Source organism: Hylaeus volcanicus, chromosome 3 (assembly GCF_026283585.1).
Source record: "Hylaeus volcanicus isolate JK05 chromosome 3, UHH_iyHylVolc1.0_haploid, whole genome shotgun sequence".
Classification (NCBI taxonomy): Eukaryota; Metazoa; Arthropoda; class Insecta; order Hymenoptera; family Colletidae; genus Hylaeus; species Hylaeus volcanicus.
This window is the reverse complement of record NC_071978.1, coordinates 2,164,013-2,184,872: the sequence shown is the minus strand read 5'-3', so window position 1 is coordinate 2,184,872 and position 20,860 is coordinate 2,164,013. Positions and strand designations below refer to the sequence as shown.

The following is a 20,860-nucleotide window of genomic DNA, read 5'->3' as shown; positions in this document are numbered from 1 at the left end:
GCGCAGCGAACGGAGGTATAAATACGGATAATCTTGCGATTAAACGTAGAATTAACTCTTGACGAATTTATTAAGTTAAAAAGGTTTGTTTAATGGAGATTGTTAAGTTTCACAATATTTGGACAAGCATTTACACAGGTGAAGAACCCTCTTCGTTTGGGTACTTCTCCTAGAACTGAGATTAAGGGTGTCCCCGACTTTTTTCACTGAATTACCAAGTTCTTTTGAAGGAGTGTGCCGCCCTATTGAATAATAGAAATCCTATTCTTGAAAATCAATAAACGGACGACAATTCTTTTTACAACCAGGAGTAATTAACCATTTATTGCACGGGCTTAGTCTTGTCGAACAAATACTATATGATGAAATTATTTTCTAATTATTTGTGAAATCACCCTGACCCTACCGAGAATTAAAAAATCCCCTATTTCCACCATAAACCCAGAACGATCTCCTTTCAAAAACGTGTGAATTTTTGCTCATGATTGAATTAATTCGCTTGGAAAATTCGTTTTGTTGTAAAATTGAAAAGGGACCAGAAGGGAAATTCATGGATGAAAAATTATTTTTCACAATTTGTTGAATAATACTGGGACAGGGTTTGTAGAATATTCATCTACTCCTGTAGAATATTCAGATAAATCATCTGCAATATTTCCAATACAATCAGTCCATAGAAATTCAATTTCAAAGGAATAACAGAGAAATCAGAATTTCATTTGCACGCAGATCTAATTAATTCACTATTACACGGGTTTCTTTATAAGAAGTGTTTAAGAGAAATTATTTCTTTGTTACTTTTGTATCAGTGGTTTAAATAAAACACGAATTGAACAATGTATGCGCAAATCTTGTATAATTTTATCAGTAAAATTTACGTTAATCAGTCGCATCACATAACCGTGTTAGCCAATTCTCCGTTAATTGGAGCTACTTCACCCCTCTACCCTCTCCGTTTCTATCAAATAAAGAAATATTTTAGTTGGCTCCCCAGAATAATATTAAATTTTTATCTTTTTAGTAAAGCATACAACAATTTCTATTCAATTAAAATTATTTTATTTGACTTTATTTACATCATACATTTTACATCATCATTTACATCGTTTATAAACATTTATTACGCTATACGCGATTCAACTTGAAAAATTTGTAATAGGTTTACACTTTAAATATTAGTTAAGAAAGCAGTAGAAAAGAATAAAATAAAATAATACGAGTGAGCTCTAAATACAAACAGCGATAGTGTTATTTTCCACAAAGATTTTCAGTGCATAATTTTGTCTCTGGGGTTAATCGTAGGTCTCGTTGTGTACTTAAGGTCGAAAACAACGACACGATCTTTTAAGGGTTAACGTGACCGAAAGTAATTGCCTTATTTCCTGAAAAAGTTTCCACGAAACGGCCTGAAATTTGTATGCTACCTTGAATTAACGAGTGGTATAATTTATTAAGTTACGACCAGGGACCTCAATATTTGGACAGTAGTTCATGTGGCGTCCTCGTGGGGGTCCGCGTCGAGGACCGCAGCGTGAGCGCAGAGGAAGGTAGAGGGTAGCGCACCAAGAGATTTATTAGGGTGTCCAGGCTCATTTCACCGATTTTCGCGCAAAACAGGCGAGACGATTCAGCCATTCTCGTCGGAGACTCGAAGGGACAGGTCGTAAAGGTCGACGCTGGCCGTGCACGAAATTCGAATCGATCTTGACGGAACTCCAACCCTTTGACTTTCTGGGTCAGCGTGTCGTTCACGGGGCTTTCCTGCGAGATTTACAACGAAATTGCACTCGCACACTTTGCCACCCCTTTTCACCTCGGCGCCCGCCGCGCCGTGCAAAAGTGGAAGGGTTTAACGAGGCCAGATTAAATTTCCGGATTGCGCGATTTCTCCGCTCGCGTGACGACGTGTTTTTGAATTCATTCGCCCCGCGATGCTCACTTTCGAGGCTGTTTTACAATCGATGCTTCGACAATTTTCGGAGACGTCGGCGTCGGTGACGCCGAAGTCGCGTTTTGTATGAAAAGTCCATTTACGTTTTACACAGACTTTTCATTTATCATGCGAAACATGTTAGTTTACATTTAGATGAGTTTTTGTGCTAAATATAGAGATTCATAAATAAAGAATTTTTTTAAAGAGAATTCAGGACTTTATTTTGTACTGACGAAATATGCCTGTCATGTACTGACAATGTACGATGATATTTATCAATTTATGTGTAGCGCACATTTTCGTTTAAGAAGTTTTCGTTTTCGTGTTAGATATTTACTATGTACCTTATTTGTAATATAAAAGTTCATGTAAATGTAACTAACATATCCCAAATTATAAATAAAAATTTTGCGTAAAAGATAAATATATTTTTCTATATGAAACATGACCAGCGTGTTATTCTAGTACGTGCTATTTATAATATCTTAAAGCAAAAGAATTCATATAGGTGTCAGTTTGAATGTCTACCACTGTCTTATTATAAAATTAATTTTAGAAACCAACAATAACTCGGGGTTATCGCGGGGTTAAGTGGTAGCAAATAATTCAGTTCGTTGAAAGCAATTCTAGAATCGTTCAATTTTTAAAGCACCAGGTGGTAAAAGTTTACTGCACTCAAGGTTCAAATCGCAGATCTGAATTGATACCAGGAATTACTTTGTATGGGAAAGACCGACCTCGTCGGTAGCGCAATTGACGAAATAGAGGCCACGATCCATAAAGGCACAGTTTCGAAACTTTTCCTGCGGATCGTCTCGACCGGCGACGTACCGTTGAAAGGTGCGCAGGTTAATTTTCGGGTAAAAGTGCGTGAAAGGTTCCCCGAATTTCGTCGCTTTCACGTGTCCAGAGCGTCCTTGAAAAACGTTTTTCTTCGAGAAGGGCTGATCTCGCACCTACCGACAGATTAGCGCGAGATTAACCCCATTTTTTTCAACCCCTCATCGTTCCGTCACTTTTTCCTTGACTGTGCATCTGCGACGATTGAAAAGCACGAAATCTTACACCAGTTTTTCCCTTCAACGATCTCTGTTCTCGTGGATTTCTTCAACCAAATACGCGGTACAAGAAATCGTTGCGTAGAAAAAGTCCTTCAAAGGGGACCGAGCTTTCTTGTGAACAATTTTAAGACTTCGACGCATCGAGTGGTGTCGAAGAGAAACTGGATGGACGTAGATTTAAGCGAATCCATAATAGCTGCCGTACTAATGTATGTACATAATTTTCGATACTATATCTTTGTTCACGAGACCTGAAAATGATCAAATAATTTGGCATTCGAATATTTGTTACATATTTGAGAAATTGAAAACAATAAACATAGGAATCATAATAAATATCATTTGAAATGAAGTCATATAAAAAATTAATTTTTATTCACTCGCGATGAACTTTTGGCCTAAACATGAATATCACGAGCCAGGTTCGTAAACAAATAGTCGGGCCAAACGTAAACATGAGTTTCCAGCTCTAGTTTCGTCGAGCTAAATGGCACGGGAAGAGGTTAATGTCATGTATAATTGTCTAATTCCGTAATCATAACGATTCGGAAAAAGAAATATGTTGCTATCGTTTCAAAGAGGTAAACTCCAAATAATTGTCTTCTTCGTAATCTATTCTTAAAATATTCTCAGCTACTACTGTTAACCAAGTAATTTACGTCTACATTACTCACTATTCGATTCATGATACCAAATCCTGATTACGAGCTTCGCCAAGAAGTGCAATGAAATTCTTGCAGCTGTAGCATGAAAAGACGAATGATGGAGCATTTGGCGGGTCATCTAGCGAGCCTCGCGAAGGACTAATTTCTTAAAACGTTTCCACGCGTTAGGCATCCGTTTCCTCGCCAGTGCCCAAGAAAAGGCAATTTTTAATAAAGCCTAGTGCCTGGTCCAAACAAAGACAATAGGCTCATATGTACGGCGCCAGCGACGCCACGGTTAGACGAACATGAAAAATGCAAGAAAACGTCCGCGCGGCCAACTCCGCCAGGGACGTCATTTAATCCAAATGTTCGAAAGTAAGGATTAGATAGAGGTTGCCAACTCCATCAAGTATTAAAGAAAGATGTAATAAATTTTCATCTTAACAATGCATTTCTCTGTGTATAACAAGTAGTACGACTGATATTGATTATACAATCAAAATGTTTGTTATGACTTGGTAAGATCTGTCCAATATAAGATTGTAAAAAATCCAATAACTTAACAAACAACACTTACAAGCAACTCGTTAAATAAGTAAATTCAGCACTTACTTATAAGTAGGCATACTTTCACACAACCCACCGATAACCCGATCTATTAATCTACAGTTTTGCTAAATTTTGCTAATGCTGTTGTCGAACTTCGAACAAATCTGACAAAAACAGTAAACCCATAACTTCTCCATTGTATTCGCAATTTTTGTAGCGAAATTTTATTTCGCGATGAATTTCACTTCCCAGAGAGTGGCGCGTGAGACCGGACCGTTACGAGGCTCGACCAGCCGAAACTTGTTGCTCCGGTCGCGAACGACCGAGGGGCGCAATTAAACGTATCGTCGGCCCTGAGTTATCAGAGGCAGGAGTTTAATCGCGAGACGCGCGACTCGACGTCGCGGAGTTTTGGAAACGGAGGAAGAGAGAACGAGAGGCTCTCGTCGTGTGTTTCGACGCCGAGTGGGTGGAGAACGATGCAGTGGAAAAGGGGTGACGGCCGTGGGGTTGGGGGCGGGAGGTGGAAGAGCAAAAGCACAGAAGTTAACACGGGAGTTGTGCATTGTGTGCGGTGAGCGAGCCGGAAGCGTCGCCATACTGCGTATCGCCCCGCGTCGCTTTTGTTTCCGTTCTCGTTGCCCCGATCGTTTTCTGCCCCCAGCCGCCCTTGCCCGCCTTGCCTCCTCCGCCCCTTTTGTTTCGCCGCCTCGTCTCTTTCGCGAATCTCTCTCGCCGAGAGAAACGCGCGCCGTGAAGTTTGTCGGCCGATAAAGGGAACCGGTGTACCCTTGCTTCGCCCTTTCCATCCTTCCGCGCACCCCTTCGCGATTCACTTCCCTCCTTTTTGCGTCGCGATTATTTGCTTGTACAATCATACCACGGCCAACGCCTCTCAGAGGCCGAAAGAGGATCGGGTCACCTATCAGAAGCGCCGATTATATTAAACCTTTACGCTCTGTCCATCGAGATGGTTTACCTGCTTCAAGCCTGGTGCGATTTTACACAAAATTATGAATAGGAGTCGCGTTGTACACGGTTGAACATTTCTTGTTACATGTTTTTCTTCTAAAATCGCGGCTTGAGTATTCAAGATTTCGAAACACCTTTCACGCGAGGCCGTAAACAGTACGGTACACAGATTTCGACCTAGAACAAAAAACCGAACATTCTCCGTAAATATATTGCTAAAGCTAGTAAACAGCGCGCGGAAATTTGGAAAATAACGTTTTTTTTTGCAAAATGGTGCACAAAGAAAAAAGAGTCAATTTCATCGAAAAATTGTCTGTAAAAGAGAAAGTTTACAACTTATCTTAGACGATGATGTATTCGAGATCGAAGACGACTTAGATGATGTATTAGAGATGTCATCCTCAAAATTTTAAAAGAATCGGACAAGATTTGTAGTAGTTATCGTTTCGGCCGATTTGAAAAATGTAGTTCTGAGGAAAACGCGCTGTCATCGGCGCATGGTTAGTGCGCGCTGCAAGCTGTCTCGGGAAAACATTCGAAAACGACCATATTGAGATTTCCCCGGGCTATGAAATATTGTTTTTCTTATTCTTAAAACTTTAAGGCGACATATTAACAACAACCTAAAAAAAAAATCGATTTTTTGACATTTCTGGATTGTCCTTAACCCTTAAGTTGTCCCGATATATTAATATCATATTTAGTTTACAAAAATCCCATCGAATTCCCCATTACGCGGGAAAAAGAACGCGTCCCGGAAGCGCGCCGATGATTGATTAAATAACAAGATAAAAGCCGGTATTACTATTCCCCGTGTCGCGCTAAAACACCGCCCTTTGATACCCATTATCGCCGTCTGGTTACCTGCCATTAATACCCGATATCGATGCCTATTAGCCAACGCACCTAATAACCTACAACCAGACTATAATGCTCTCAGCGGCAGGCAGTTCAGATTCCAGTGTAGCCGTGCCGCATTCTCGGACCAAATGCCAGGTTCGCTTCCCAATAAACGTATCCAACCGCCCCCACCTCACCCTTTTCCCTTCCGAGCCGTGCACTCCCTCCAGGCCGCGCCGATCACCCCTCCGTCGTCCTTAATTCGAGTCAAGATTACAAATTGATTCCGTAGCAGTCTGTGTATGAATCAGGCGTCACGTGTTCGGGACGCACCCCTCTCGAATGCTAGTTCGTTCGCGTCGCGCTGCACCCCGCGTCGCGTCCGGGGGTGCAAGCGCGTACACCTACACTAAATCTAAAACCCGCCAGTGTATACCGACGAAAGGGTGGGACGGGGCTTGTACCTACTACCCCGTTTCACATCCATATGTACAGTTTCGATCCAATGTTTGGTCCACACGGCTGTTCCTTCGGAGCTGGCTATCCTTTTCTCTGGAGCGGGTGACGGCGTTGGGTTTGATTCTCGCAGGATGGAGATCCGAGACGAGATCGTCCAGCAGTTTCACGGCGAAATTCATTTTGAAGTTGTGCTTGGAGGCTAAGTGCTTCGGGTGATTTTTATTTATTGACGAGGGTAGATTAGATATTGTGAGTTTGGGATTGGTATTTGGAGTATGGAAATAGTACAGATAAAAGATTCTAAACGCGTCTGTCGCGCGTATCAAGGATTTTATTATTATCATAATCACTTTGCGTTGCAAATCGCTTCGTGATTTTCGTTTTGAGATTTACTTTCGACGAAATAGTAATAGATGGTGAATGTCGACTTAACTTTGGAGGCAGCCTATTCAGATTAGAATAATGCGCCAATAAATTTGACAGTGGTCAGGAATCGACAAAAATCCATGAAAATTCGTTCGAATCTGTCTTCCAACATTATTTGCAAATCCCCTCAATGGTTAGTTCAGTTTTCCCGACTCCCGAAATTCTTTTCCCTTTCGTAATTCACGAGCGGTCTTCGAATAGAAATCTCGACGGGTCACTTCGGAGAAAGCAGTGTGTTTTTGAAATCTGGCGTACCCACGTCCGTGCTCGTCGCATGATCGATGCCCCGAGGCCATTATTACTCGCAGCCCCTTACGTATTGTTGTTACGGGACCCCATACGGGGTGGCCGTGGGGGTGGAAAGCAGCAGAAGAACGGCGCGTGTGGAAAATCGGCGCTACGTGACAAATCGTAATTGAACAATTTTAGACTGACGCTCGTGGCGATTGGACAACGTCGGATCTTGAACCGCGTCGATCGACGCTTCCAAGGCTCATCGCTGTCGTCCTTTAATAAAGGGTCCTCGGGAATCGTTTGTAACGCGAGAACTCAGTAGGTGTGTTAATTTAGGGGTCGCTGAGCCTTCTGGAACGACGGATGGATTTTAATTAGCTGAAAAATAGGTCTCATGGAGTTTCCTGAAAGTTACAACGCGTCTCATCCCTTGATTCTCTAGGCTTAGCAAACCGAACGCGCATAAAAATGTCGAATCACTACACTTACATTTTACAACGAGGAATTATTTATTTATAAATGCTGTTACATGTTATATATTTTTTGATGAATATTAAATAATGGTACTCTAATGATTTTTGTCACAAAACACAGAACAATAAACCTAATAGATCGAATAAGCAAGGAAATGTTGCAAGTTACTACGCTATTGCAAATAACCTCAATTTGAAGTTTCCCAGGAGAAATAAAAATGTAATTGAAAAAATGTCAAGAATTAATCGCTACATGTTGATATTATTCGTTATTTATCGATAGAATAAAATTTTGCTGGTGTACGGAGCACCTTAATTGTACGAAATTGCCCATCTGTGAAAACTTTATTGTACTACAAAATTAATCGTTATAGAGAAATAAATAAATGTCGGGGGACGGAATCGATCCAGCATCCAACAAATTCGAACGCAATCTTTGGGGTGGTTCTAAACGCAATCTCCGCGACGCCAAAAATCCCCTCGCGTCCCTAAATCTCGAAACAACGACGTAAACCGACGTTCAACCGCTGTTCGCGCCTCTGGCGAACGTTAGAAGCCATTCCCATAACGAAATGACCGTCGAAGACAATGTAATTCGAGACGGCTCATCAAGGATGAAACAGTCTCGGATTCCCCTGTACTATTACCTCATTAATGGCCCTTCCTTCTATCGCTTTTGACGATATGGTAACCCTTCGTCGACCCCTCAAGTCCTACTGCTAAGTCCTAAGTAAGGTCACCGAGCAATTTCCGGTAGCCATCTTGGATTAAGAGCCGGTGGTATATTTCCTAAACGCGCTGGTCGAATTCGGAGCACACGACCCCTCCGCCCGGACTACTCGAGACTTCTGGAAACGAGAGAGTGACCTGAAGGGGTGCGCCATGAAATTAGACGCAGATAGTTTCCCATAGGTATTGACCGCCATTGCTGGCATTTTTGTTAGAAACTAGAAACATTAAAAATGTCAACATTATCTAGTTACTTCTAAAGCTTGTTTTAAAAATATGTTTGAAATTGTCTAATAACTCTGTTTATTCGGTCAGTAGCTAGCGTGACAAATTCATCGTCATATGATCCTAACAGATTGGAAGCGAAGCGAACAAAAAAAAAAATGGGTCATCGAACTTGAACGATAAAATTAATCGAATATCGGTGCAAATATTAATTAATTACATTCATTCGATGAAACGGGGTCCGCGGATGCAATCACAGCTCGAAAGACACCGAAAAAGGTAAATCGGGGAGGGGCAGGGGGGCGGGGAATGCCCGATCGAACTAGCGCCGAGTGGACTACTGCTTTACGCAAAAAGTAATGACGGCAGCGACGATAATAATCCGTTTAATTGGCGCACCGACCAAATCCAGGCACAATGGGATTAATTTGAACCAACAGCACTGCTCGCAACGGTGGCTGCGTCTCTCCGCCGCGCATGATTTATTTTATTAGAGTAGCTGCGCTTCAATCATACAAGCTGGCCGTCATTAGAATTGTAAAATGACACATGAAATGATTCGCCGTGAGAGACACTAATTAGACGCAAATTAGTGGCTATGAATTTTAATAGACAAAAAGATCGAACGAAATACACGAACCATGCGATTCCGATATATTGTCACTGTATGCTAGTCACAAGCCAAAGTTTCGATATAGAGGTTTCTTAAAATATAATGTTAAAAAAAAGAACAAACTATGTTTATTACGTAACGTAGTTTTTTGTTGGGTTTAATATAGACAAGTATTGTAATATTCTATGATAACTGAACACAAATGAATATTACGTCGCTAGAACATACCTATATTTGAAACACAAGCGACATTATTTTAAAAGATTGTCTAAACCACGGTACAAAAGAGATAGCTTTAGGTTCGACGATGGAAAAACATTTTCGTTGTTTAGTGACTGATGAATCGTTCATAGTGTGGGTTATAATATTAATTTTTGTCTTTTATGCGAGCAAACAAAAATGAATAATTGCAAATGGAAATCAAACATTTACGAGTACAATCACAGCTACATTTTACATTTCGAGAACAAATGATTTAACTAAATTCAAATATTGTACTTTCAATTATTACTTTCTTGGTTTGCGTCTACAGAGAATATTTCAGCGATCAAGACAATGTCTATCCAAGAACCAAAGAAAGGGGACGAAGTTAGGAAGAAAGGCGTTATTTTCTTAGTTAGAAAGGCGTATGACGTTGCGAATATAGTTTTGGGCAGGCTTCCAGTTGGGGACTTTCGGACGGACGTGAGTGTTAATTCCATTTTAACGCCCGTCTCCCCGTGCGGATCGAAACTACCCTCTAACATCGTTGCATATTTCATGGCATTTCGCAGCCTTCGCGGAACCTTCCAGTCTGAAGACTCGCTTGATTTATAATTTAAACACCAACTCCCGACTAATATCGATTAGCCGGGAGTGGCTTTGACGAACATCAGTCCGTGATGATCCTTTCTAACGAGAATCATCCCCTCTTTTACGCCGCTGTATACTCGATGACACATTTTCGTTTCTCTGAAGCAGAAACAGAACGATAATGGTAACCCGACGCTACGACAATTCTGAAAGCTTCATCATGGAAAGCATCATCTGAAAATTGTCCAGAAATAGTACACATTATTCATACGAAATTCTCGTTACAAAAATGTATATTTCTTTAAAATAATCTTCCGTGATACTGTAACAGAGTTGTAATATAAGTAAATAAACAGCTCGAGGGTCTTTCTACTTCACCACTCTCTCGATTCAACTGTCCACCCTTTCCCTAACTCATCGTACATCAACTTTCACCCTTTGAAAATAATGAACTCCAACTCCACAATTCCTACCACGGATTTCTATCTTCGCGCAATATCCTAATCGCTCTGCAAACGCGTGCATTCTTCGGTGTAATACCGTTCCGAAGGGAGAAGAAAAAAGGAAAATGATCGAGAAAGGATGACAAATACAGTCGAAAGGATTAGAGGAGGCTTTGGTCCTCGATCGCAAGAATGAAAGAAGATGGACTCCCGAGAAAAGGAGCGGTAAACATTTACAGAAGCTTCCTCTCGTAGCACGAAAAACGCGCGCGGTTCCTATGACACGGGGTGCACGGTGCTTCATGGTGCCCCGCAGATAAACGTTTGTGTGTGCAAACATAACCAGAGGGGTCGATGTCGACCAACCCCGGGTGCGTCGTTGGAAGAAGAAAAAAACGGGAAGAAAAAATTATTATTCCCATGACATACCTCGACGCGGTCTTTGTGCTTTTTGACGTGTTAATCGTATAGGTCGTGCCCAGGGATGGATCGTCCATCGGGGGATGAATTATCCGGGTTGGAGAGGGAGAGCAGATGCGCGTGTCGTCTAGCGAGGCATTCGAGGCTAGCAAACGTTTGAAGATTTTAGGCCTCTTCTCGAAACTGTTTTTAACCCTCCTCGATGTCGAGTTCGTTGGAATCTTTGAGATAGTCCTCGATACTGGTAACGTGGGCCTTGGGATGAATCCGTGGCCATGATGAATGGTTTTCAGTGGGGTGTCGCGTTACGAAATACCTCATGGCGTGTCACCATTGGTTAGGTGTTAAGACAGTTTAAAATTTGCTCTTATCTGCACTTATTAAAGAGCCGATACTTTTAGTTAGAATAATTATTTTTCTGTTACATTTTGTATAAGTAATATAGGATTTAAAATACGCGTGCAAAATACTCAAAATAAGTTTATAATTATTTTATTAAGTTACTAATAATTATTTAATTAAATTAAGTTAAAATGAACATATGTATACAAAGTTACGAACGAGGCTTGGTAGCACCACAGATTTCATCTATCGAATTTTCATTCATTCTCCAGTATGAAAGGATAACTAAATTATTGTTCGAATGACAATAATCTATAGTACGTCGAGCCAAATTAATATACATAAATATTTAACGTTTTCGGTGATTAGGTTTGTCGTCATTTTCAGATATATATGATCATCCAAATTTATACAAATTAATATAAACTGCGGAAGGAAAGATACATGTGAATCATTTTTCATACACGAAGGAAATAAAAATTGAGAGACAGGTTTGGATGAAATTTTGGAAACAAACTAATTCAAGTAAACAAATGTTGTTACTGTAATATGTATCTACTTCTCTTTTCTATCGTGTCTATTTTCTTGCAATTAGTGCAACGAAAACGTAATCCAAATAAAGTATAGAAATAAAATGAAGTAAGTAATTCATGCAATGAAAGGTAAAATTACTAACTGTGGATCGTTTCAGTCTCCCACTAAGAAAGATCTTTCGTGTTTCCCAATTTCAACTCAACCCTTGTTGACGACTCTTTATCAAAGTGCTCTCTAACCCCTACGCTGCCTTTCGCCAACCCTCTGGGAGGTTTAATACCCGGCCAGAGACAGGACAAAAACGCGCGTCGAGGCGAAAGCGATCGTCTCGACAAACAACCCCTGTTCGTCTCTCACGGGACGATAATCCTCGCGAGGAAATCGGATCGGGGAAATTACAGATCAGGTGCGCCGTCTAACTGCACGGTAATCTGTTTGTCCAAACATTCGCGAGGCATGGTCCCTTTGGTGGACGGGTTTACACGGCTCCTACAAAATCGATTCCGCCTCTTTGAGGCTTTGGAAATAGTTCTGTGGAAGTTTAAGATGTGCTTGGCACACGACCTCCGGCAATGAAGCACGCTTTCGAGGAGGGAGATGCGTTCGAGTAATTTTATTAAAGCATTTTAAGCCCTGCCTAGGACTACTTGCCGGCGTCGCACGGTTATCCCTAATCACAAAAACGTGATGAAAACAGCTAAGCGGCTATTAATTTATATAAGCTTCTGTATTTAGGGGTTTTGGAGGATGTTAATTACGAATTCGAAGTGAAACTTTTTAAAAGCAAAACAGCAAAATAAGAGTAGTGGAATTTCATAATTCAAAAATTGTAAAGAGCCTGTGTTGTCTATGTAAAATAAATTTATATCGTAAAATGAATAAATATATCGTTTGTTGAAAGAACTTCAATGCAGGGTTCAAGTACATTAAAATCAGTAATTTTAACAAGTATAAAATTTAAGAATTTGTATGGTAAACCTTCGTTATAAAATTGTAAACCTACCACTATCTCGAATGTAAAAGTTTTCGTTTTTTCTAGGCGAACGCCTGCCAACGAGTTCGAAACCAGTGTTATAATTAGAGATTATGGTGTTAGGTATTTAGTGAAGGGAAGAATTCGAAGATTGACCACCCTGAGCCATCTGTCGTTACAAGGGTGAACCAAGGCCACGTGTATATGTGCGGGGGTAGGAAAGTGACATCACCACCCTGGAAGATGTATTACCTTAACCGGGGATGGGGAGCTAGAAATATCACTGAAACGGCTTTGAACGTCTGGAGGAACGAAATCGTTCCATGATTTACTCGTGCCGTATTTATTTATTTATTCTACGTGCGCGAACTGTGTGAAGATCGTGTTCCTATACGAGGAACTATAAATAAGAGACTGCCAAAAATGACCTTGTCTAAATGAAAATATTTAACACGTTCCAAGCCAAGTCGTTTTTGCCCGACATGTTGTTCAGTCCATTTGATGTTTTGGCTAAAGATTAATATATCGTTACATGATATTTTACTACATCATCAATCCATAAGTATTTAGCTTATTTTATTTCGTTCAATACTGCATTTTTATTAATGCTTTATTCTATTGGTGGAAATGCTAGAAAATAACAATAGGAAATTAAGGAAACCTAATTATTATGAAATGTCATTCATTTCTCTCTTTCTTTTCATTTTCTGTTATATTTATGATTGAATCTTAAATTTAAAGTAACAATGAAACTCGTGAATCGTCTAAATAATATTATTATTTTTCGTATAATTAGTAGTTCAGCCTGAAAATGTATCAACTCGGAATCATTGTCAAACGAATGAAGTCTGTCACGTGCATGAGATCGATCAAATAATTCAATAATAATAGTAACTATACGACTAACGCCTCCTCGTACAGAAAGTGTGTTGCAGGGTCCAGTTCTTCCCGAGAGAAACAATTTTTTATTCGGTGCAAACGAACCAGATACGGCGCACGATACGTGGTAAAGAAGGAAAAAACGGGCGAGAAGAAAGCAGAAGAACTTCCGCGATGCTGCATTCGGACAGCGTCCTCGAGAGGAGGTCTGGCTCGGTCTTTGTGCGAACCGTTCACCTGATTTAACGCGGACACAGCCGCGCCGAGGGGAGTGATACCTGACAGATGTTTCGGGATTTCGAGTGCTTTCGGTTCCGCAACAACGGCCACGACTTTGATGTAGCCGTCGTTTCTCGATGATCTCGATTTTGGAACGGCTGTCGGATCTTCTCGATCAAAGCTAAATGGCGAACACCCGGGTATACTTTCCGACTAGAATTTTCTTCGGGAACAGAAACATTGGGTCGCGCGGTTTTCGATCCCCCATATTTTTACGTATCTTTTGGCGTTTGATTCTTTTTTATGCGCCTCTCTGTTTTGGCCGAAGTGTGGCCATTGAGGAACCAGCTGCTCCACGAAGCCACGTTCCCTCTACGCTACCGGCCGTTCAGTCGAATCCGGCATCGTATTTGTGATTTTTTTCAAGGAGAGACATAAGTAATAAGCAACATTGCGATAAATTCATATTTATTGAAGCGAAGTATTCATAACCGAATTTATTGACTAGGTTTTCAAACAATTGGATAGTAGAAAACAAATCGGCCGCACGAAAACAGGTTTGACTGTATTCTAAGCATCCGAGTACTATCGTAACTCGAGATCTAGACGTCATTTCCATAAAAATTTATCGTATAGAAAAATACAATATTATAATCACAAAAGTAGCTTTTATATTTCTATTGCCCATAATAAATGCTCTCGTAACACACAAATCACCAGTAAGAATATTTTACTAATTTACTATTTTACTAATACGCGAGGATACGAACGAACAAACTTGGGGTATCGTGGTGTGCGAATATTAAAGTTAATATCTGTAGTTCTGTCCTTCATGGAAAGGTCGCGGTTTTGTAGTTAGCCGTCGCGTGTACCGTTTCGTGAACGTTGCGGTTACGTGATCAGCTATTTTGCTTTCGGTTTCGTTTCGGCGAGAGTGAGATTTCTATGCGAGATACGATGCGCAATGGACATCTTATCACAAAAGTTAATACAGTGGATAATTGTGAAATTTCAAACTGACTAGATCTGATCGAAACGATCGATAATTCGCTTCAGGAGGTGTTCTGGTTTGAACGATTGTAAAATAGTTGATTTTCTAGAATTTTCGTCGTTGAAATGGTAAGGATTTGATGAATTCCTTGTATTATTTCACTCTCTCGTAATATACGAATTACGCGCATCTATTTAGTGACAAAATGGCGGCTATTCGATAGCATTTTACAAAACAAGCGGCTCCGACTGAAAATAACGCGCAGAGACATCGAACGCGAGACAGAGTTCCGGGTGCAGGAAATTTCATTTGCAAGGATCCATTGATATCAGCGCAAGGATATCAGTGTGGGCGGCGGGTGGTCCAAAGGTCCTAATTGGCAGTCACGGCTCGTACCTGGCTATCGGCATTCGCGTACAACAGCAACGGCCGCGTAAACCGGTAATTCCATTGCGTATGAATCGCGAGCACGAATGCACCGCGTTGCAACTGCATCGAGCTTTCTCCCAACCCCTTTCTCGCCCTCCCAACCCCTCCTCGGAAGTTATACCGAGTAATCAGCGGAGCATTGTTTTACGAGCCGGTGAATCGGAACGACGATTGAAACGGCGATCTCGATGACGGCCTGCCGGACTAATCTGTTCGGGAAGAGGAGGGAATAGGTTGAGCATTTTTCGCGCGACCGCGACGACCGCTCCTCTCTCCAAGTGGCTGGCCGCTGGCCAAATCGCTGGAAACTTCCCCTCGAAATTCTGCCGCGGACTTTGTTTGAAAAATGTTTCCACTCACGGATGAAGCTCACGGAGTCGCCCATGGGGTGGACCCTTTCGCTCCGACGACACGGAACGACTGAACACCTTCAACAGGTGGTGTTTAAGTTTCCCGAGATTTAATAAGCCCGGGCGCGATGGAATGTGAGTTATTTGATTTCCTTTTATTTCCTTTTCTCGTTACATAGTGCCACCATCGGCTTTTTCCTGCTACGTACACAGAGTGGGCCGAGCAAGTGTTAAAAGCTGTAACTGTGTTATCGGTACATTTAGAGAAAAATGTCAAAGGACAAAGAAGAATGCTTCAAAGTGTACTAGATTTGTACGACTATATTTTTTTCATAAGTGCAGTGGTGCATGTGGAAACGATAGCTGCATTGTTCTTGTAAATGGAAGTGTATATTTCTTTTACGTAAGTTGATTCATCTCGTCATTTTACGTAAAAAAATGATCGGATTATGAGATATTTTAAACAATTGTTTGTAACGAAGGAGATGCTCAAACGCTTCTCTAGAATTTTGTTGAATATATTCGAAACGAATGTATGTACATCGTCTAAAACGGTTGGATAGGAGTGGAAAGTTGTAATTTTATTAAATGTTTCGATATCGTCCGATTCGAATTACGTTCAAAGCAAATGAGAACCGTGTAAAATTAATGAAAAGTTATATTATTCATTTTCAAATGGATTTAATTCACCGTTAACACAAAGCAATAAAGTAACACAGCCATATGAACCTTTATGATGATAATATCTTCAAATCTAAAGGTAACTATTTCAGGAAATCAATTTATTGACTTTTCGTATTCGTCTATTGGAGTATCTTTACATTTAAACAACGTACTCTGAACGCTTGACAAATGAACAAATTTTGGTCGACGATAAAAATATTCTGCCTCTGATTATAATTTATTTCACTAAAATTGTAACGAAAAATGGTTACTATACGGCATCCGAAAGCAACTTGAGAAACTCTTAGATGTCGATGAAGCTCTTAAATATACGTCAAAATCATTATTACGCTAAAAATCGGTTATGGTGACTATTACATATGCTGGTTTGTAAGAGGCAAAGCTGTCGACTGTTTTTTAAACCTGGATCAAACAATAACACGAGTGCTATGTTGTTAAAAAGTTGAAATTGTTCCAAAGCCAACCCAAATTGATTAACGGACACGGTCTCATATTTTTGCACCACAACGTTTGGCCACACACATCGCACTTCACAACAGCAGTTGCATTTTTGTCCAACCGCATCGAGGTCATACAATTCCGCTACGCACATGTACACCGAACATTCCTCCAACGAACTATTGCTTTCTCATATTTTTTATATTTAAACCATATAAACAATTTATAAAATGTAAAAGCTCTAATATAAATTAAACCCAGCAAGCGCTACAAAATGTAGTCTATCTAACGTATTTCAGATTAGTCTCATATTAATTGGTATTAAAGGAGCCGCCAAACGGTAGCAGCTGATATCTTCCGCATTTTCCACGGAAATACTTCCTACAAATTACAATATTTACTTGAATGTATGTACAAAATGTTCTCAAAGTGTCATTAATTTATATACATTCCTTTCTTACTAAAAAAGAATTCATGCAAATCACTAAAAAAACGTATTCCTAAACCTATTTCCCTCAAGAGAATCATACTCGACCTGTTCATAAAATTTCATGCAAACTGCGGGTTAGTCCATTTACGTTGAAGCAGAAAAACAATTTGTTTAAACGGAGCGACGTTTAGCGGCCGAGATCGCATCTAATTTCGATTAGTTTATATTACTTTGACGACGGTCTTCGTCTCTACTAAGTTTCGTTCGGAAACTCGAGTTACAGTTTGCGTACTTCTCTTATGAGCTTCGTTCAGACATGACAAGCCACGACATGAGGCCTATTTGCACAGGTATGTTACGCGTAACACCGGAAATGAATAAAATTAAAAAAAAACGCAAACGTTCTCTCTTTGGGGTAATCAGTTTTTTCATTAATCTCCAGTGGCAGATGAATAATAACGGCCTAGTGAACCCGTGGCAGAACGGTACATACGTCATATAACAGTCAACCGGCACGAAAATATTTTATTTCGTTTTACTTTACGGCTCCATTTGTTTATTGGGCTCGCCGGATGCGTCGATATTTACGCGGACGGGGCGCGCGCGGGCGAGATTGCTGGGTCGGCCGTGTCGTCGGATCACTTTGAGGATATTTGTCGGATCGTTGGCCAGACAGCGGGGCCGTCGTGCCGTTGATTAGCGGTCGAATCAGTCGTAATTGTCTGTAACCGAAACAGAATTATCGATCGATCCCCTTTGGCCCCGGCTATCCCGTTCAGTTTCTACAAGTTGCGCGTCCCTGCGGTCCGAGCTGATAAAAAAGTCATCGCGCCACCACCGCCGTCCCCATCCCCCTCTCCTTCCATCCGCAATTATGGTGCCGCGCGTTCTGTAATTACGTTTTTCGCCCTCTTTTCGGTTAAACAAGCAACAAGGCCCGCCGTGTACTGCGTCCGATAGACGTCCTTCGAGCGATTTCCGGTCTGCAATTTGTGCGTTTAAATTGGAATCCCCCCCCGAAAAGGTTCGACTGCGAAAAAATTCATTTTTCATGAGGATTGTTCGCATGCTACATTAAAGTCGAAAATATCAATTTGTCTATGTAATTACGGTTGCGAATTTCGCGTGACACTGAAACGCTATTCGAATAGAGCCGATATCAAAATATTCAAATACTCGAATAATATCTGAATAGCCAATTATTAAAATATATTGCACACTTATCGACTAACCTACTGCAGAGTTTAGCGAGAGATTTAATTAATTTGTATTTTTAACATTTTTGAAATTCGTACTATCGTTATTCATGATTAAGGCCCGTAGTAGATTCGCCCTCCATAAACTGTGCTCAGTAATACCAAAAAGATTCAAGAGTTTTCATCCAAATGAATAAAGAATGTCGATTTTACAAAAATTCGTATACCGTATAGTATAGTCTTTTAACTGTATTCCCTAAAATTTGTTAAATACATTTGAGGTAGATGAAGTCATAGACTGTGTTAGATGACTAACTAAGCGGTTCTGGAAGGCAACTTTATCATTTAAAAAGCGTCTTTCTTATTCTAATATTTGATATTGTGTTGTATTTGTGACATACATGAGCAAAAGATTCATTTCTGGCGCTAATTTTACTTAAAATAAAAATTTAATATGAAACAATCCGAAAACCTTAAAATCATATTAATTTCCAAAATTAGTAAGCCTTCCATTAATTTGTATCATAATTTCAAACTGTGCTAAGCCGAAGGGATTAAGCACTGCTACTCTAGTACGGGAGCCAGCAAACCGTATATTATTGTAGGGAACATTGGAATAATTTTTAAACGAATTTCATGGCAGAATCACGAAATTTCTGTTGCTGCATCCGTACAGTAGTATTAATTTGACGCAGCCATTACCATTCGTTTACGTGGATTAATTTTAATGTTTGGCACTATTTATCTGTGAAAAGACATTTTTAAGTGTGAAATACGTGAAATCTTGTTATGAATCAAACTTAATCCGATAAACATTTCGAATCGCTTTTAACGACGAACAACGCTGACTTTAATTCCAATTAAGAATAATTACGTTTCAAGAGAAGTTACTATTGTGTTGTTGCGAATAAAATGACCGATTTTATAAACATATAAGGTATCTTACAATTTGTTATTTAAAAAGTTCATCAGGTGGCATTTATCGTACATCGCGTCCATCGAACACGACTCTGGATACGTTTTGTCGATCGTTTCAATACCACTTTAATTTTTGTTTATTAAAATGTATTTAAAAATGTACGTTGTTACAGCACCTTCCGGAATTATTTGGAAAATTGCACATTTTCTCGCCTTTAATAATCAAAAAGAGTTCTAACAGGAAATTAATTTGATTATTTAATACAAATTTCAATCAAAGCAAATTCACATATATAAGAGTACTTTTGCCAGATTTCATGATTCAATTAAAATATCACTTCAAAGATACAAAGCTGGCGAACGATGCTTAATAATTTATAAAAAAATTACTGTTCGTTTATAGAAATTCTACTGACATGTGAAAAAATAATTACTAAACTTCATTTTTATTTTCGCGAACATATATAAAGCAAAACAGAAGCAAATAAATGCAAAAACAAAAGAGATTGATCTCTTTTGAAAATTTCAGTGACATCAGTGATCCATATTTAGATGTAACTTTATCAAATTGCATGATGGTAAACCACGCCTGGGAATCCTGAAATACGAATGGAAAAAATCAATCTACAATTACACGCATCCATAGATACACATTTACGCGTACCGAATTTTACACTCGTTTTTGTTGTCATTTCTGGATTCGGGTTACTTCAAATGATCGGGAAATAGAAAACCTGGTTGTGGTCAAATTTTGACTAAAGCAATCCCCCGACTGTTGTACTCAACAGCCGTGAAAGTAAAGGTTCGCCGACCGTTGTTGTAGCAAATACTCCAAATTTGGCCAAATTCAGTTTGCCAACTGGACGTTCCACCGTGAGAAAAAGTATAAAATAGCCGAAAAAAAAAAAGAACCGTCGAAATAATTCCGCGCACTCACCACCGACCACAAACGCTGCCCCCGAACACGGTCCCTGCGTGGATTGTTCTTTCGATAACGATAAATCAGATCCAGAGTGACGGGGAGTTAAATCACGGGCAAAACATCGCAAAACCGCGCGAATTAACTCGGCCCAGTTCGACCCTCGGCCGGTTTATCGCGGCATCCGGGTCACAAGCATCCCCCGGAACTCCGACGAGCGAAGAAAACCACCCCTTGGCAGCTTGCGCCTTCCGCGGAAACGCGCGAGCGGCCCGACAATTCGTTTAGCATCGGTCCGTTGGAAACTTTATAATCACCCTGTACAGAGTCGCGGAGAGGCACATCGCAAGGGTAGTTGGTGCCCGGAGGATTGGTCGAGGGTTCGAGCGTGCGGGGTACGCGGCCGTTGGGGGGTGTACTGGTCTGACCAGGGGCGGTGGGGACGGACACATATACCAACCCGTGTTAGCAACCCCATTGATCTGGCGGTGGACGCGGCAAAAACGAGCTCGAATAGAGGAAGGGTTGGGGGTTGGCGAACTGTGGGTGGCGGTGTAGGGGGGGGGTGGTGGCAGGCAGGGGATGGGGTCGGGCGGTCGAGTGGGTGGCGGTTGAAAATTTGCGGAGTGCCGAGCTGCACTGCCAGTAACCTCTTCTCCCTCTCCGGGTCTCTTCATCCCCTTTCTCTTTCGCCTACTCTCAACCCTCTCGTTCCTCTTTATCTCTTTATATCTGGCCGCGT

General features: G+C 40.6%; 1 protein-coding gene across 1 annotated transcript in view; it reads left to right on the top strand.

The window, feature by feature from the left end:
• LOC128873898 (runt-related transcription factor 1-like) overlaps nt 1-20,860 on the top strand; it is a 99,879-nt gene that overhangs the window by 29,875 nt on the left and 49,144 nt on the right. The window lies entirely within an intron of this gene.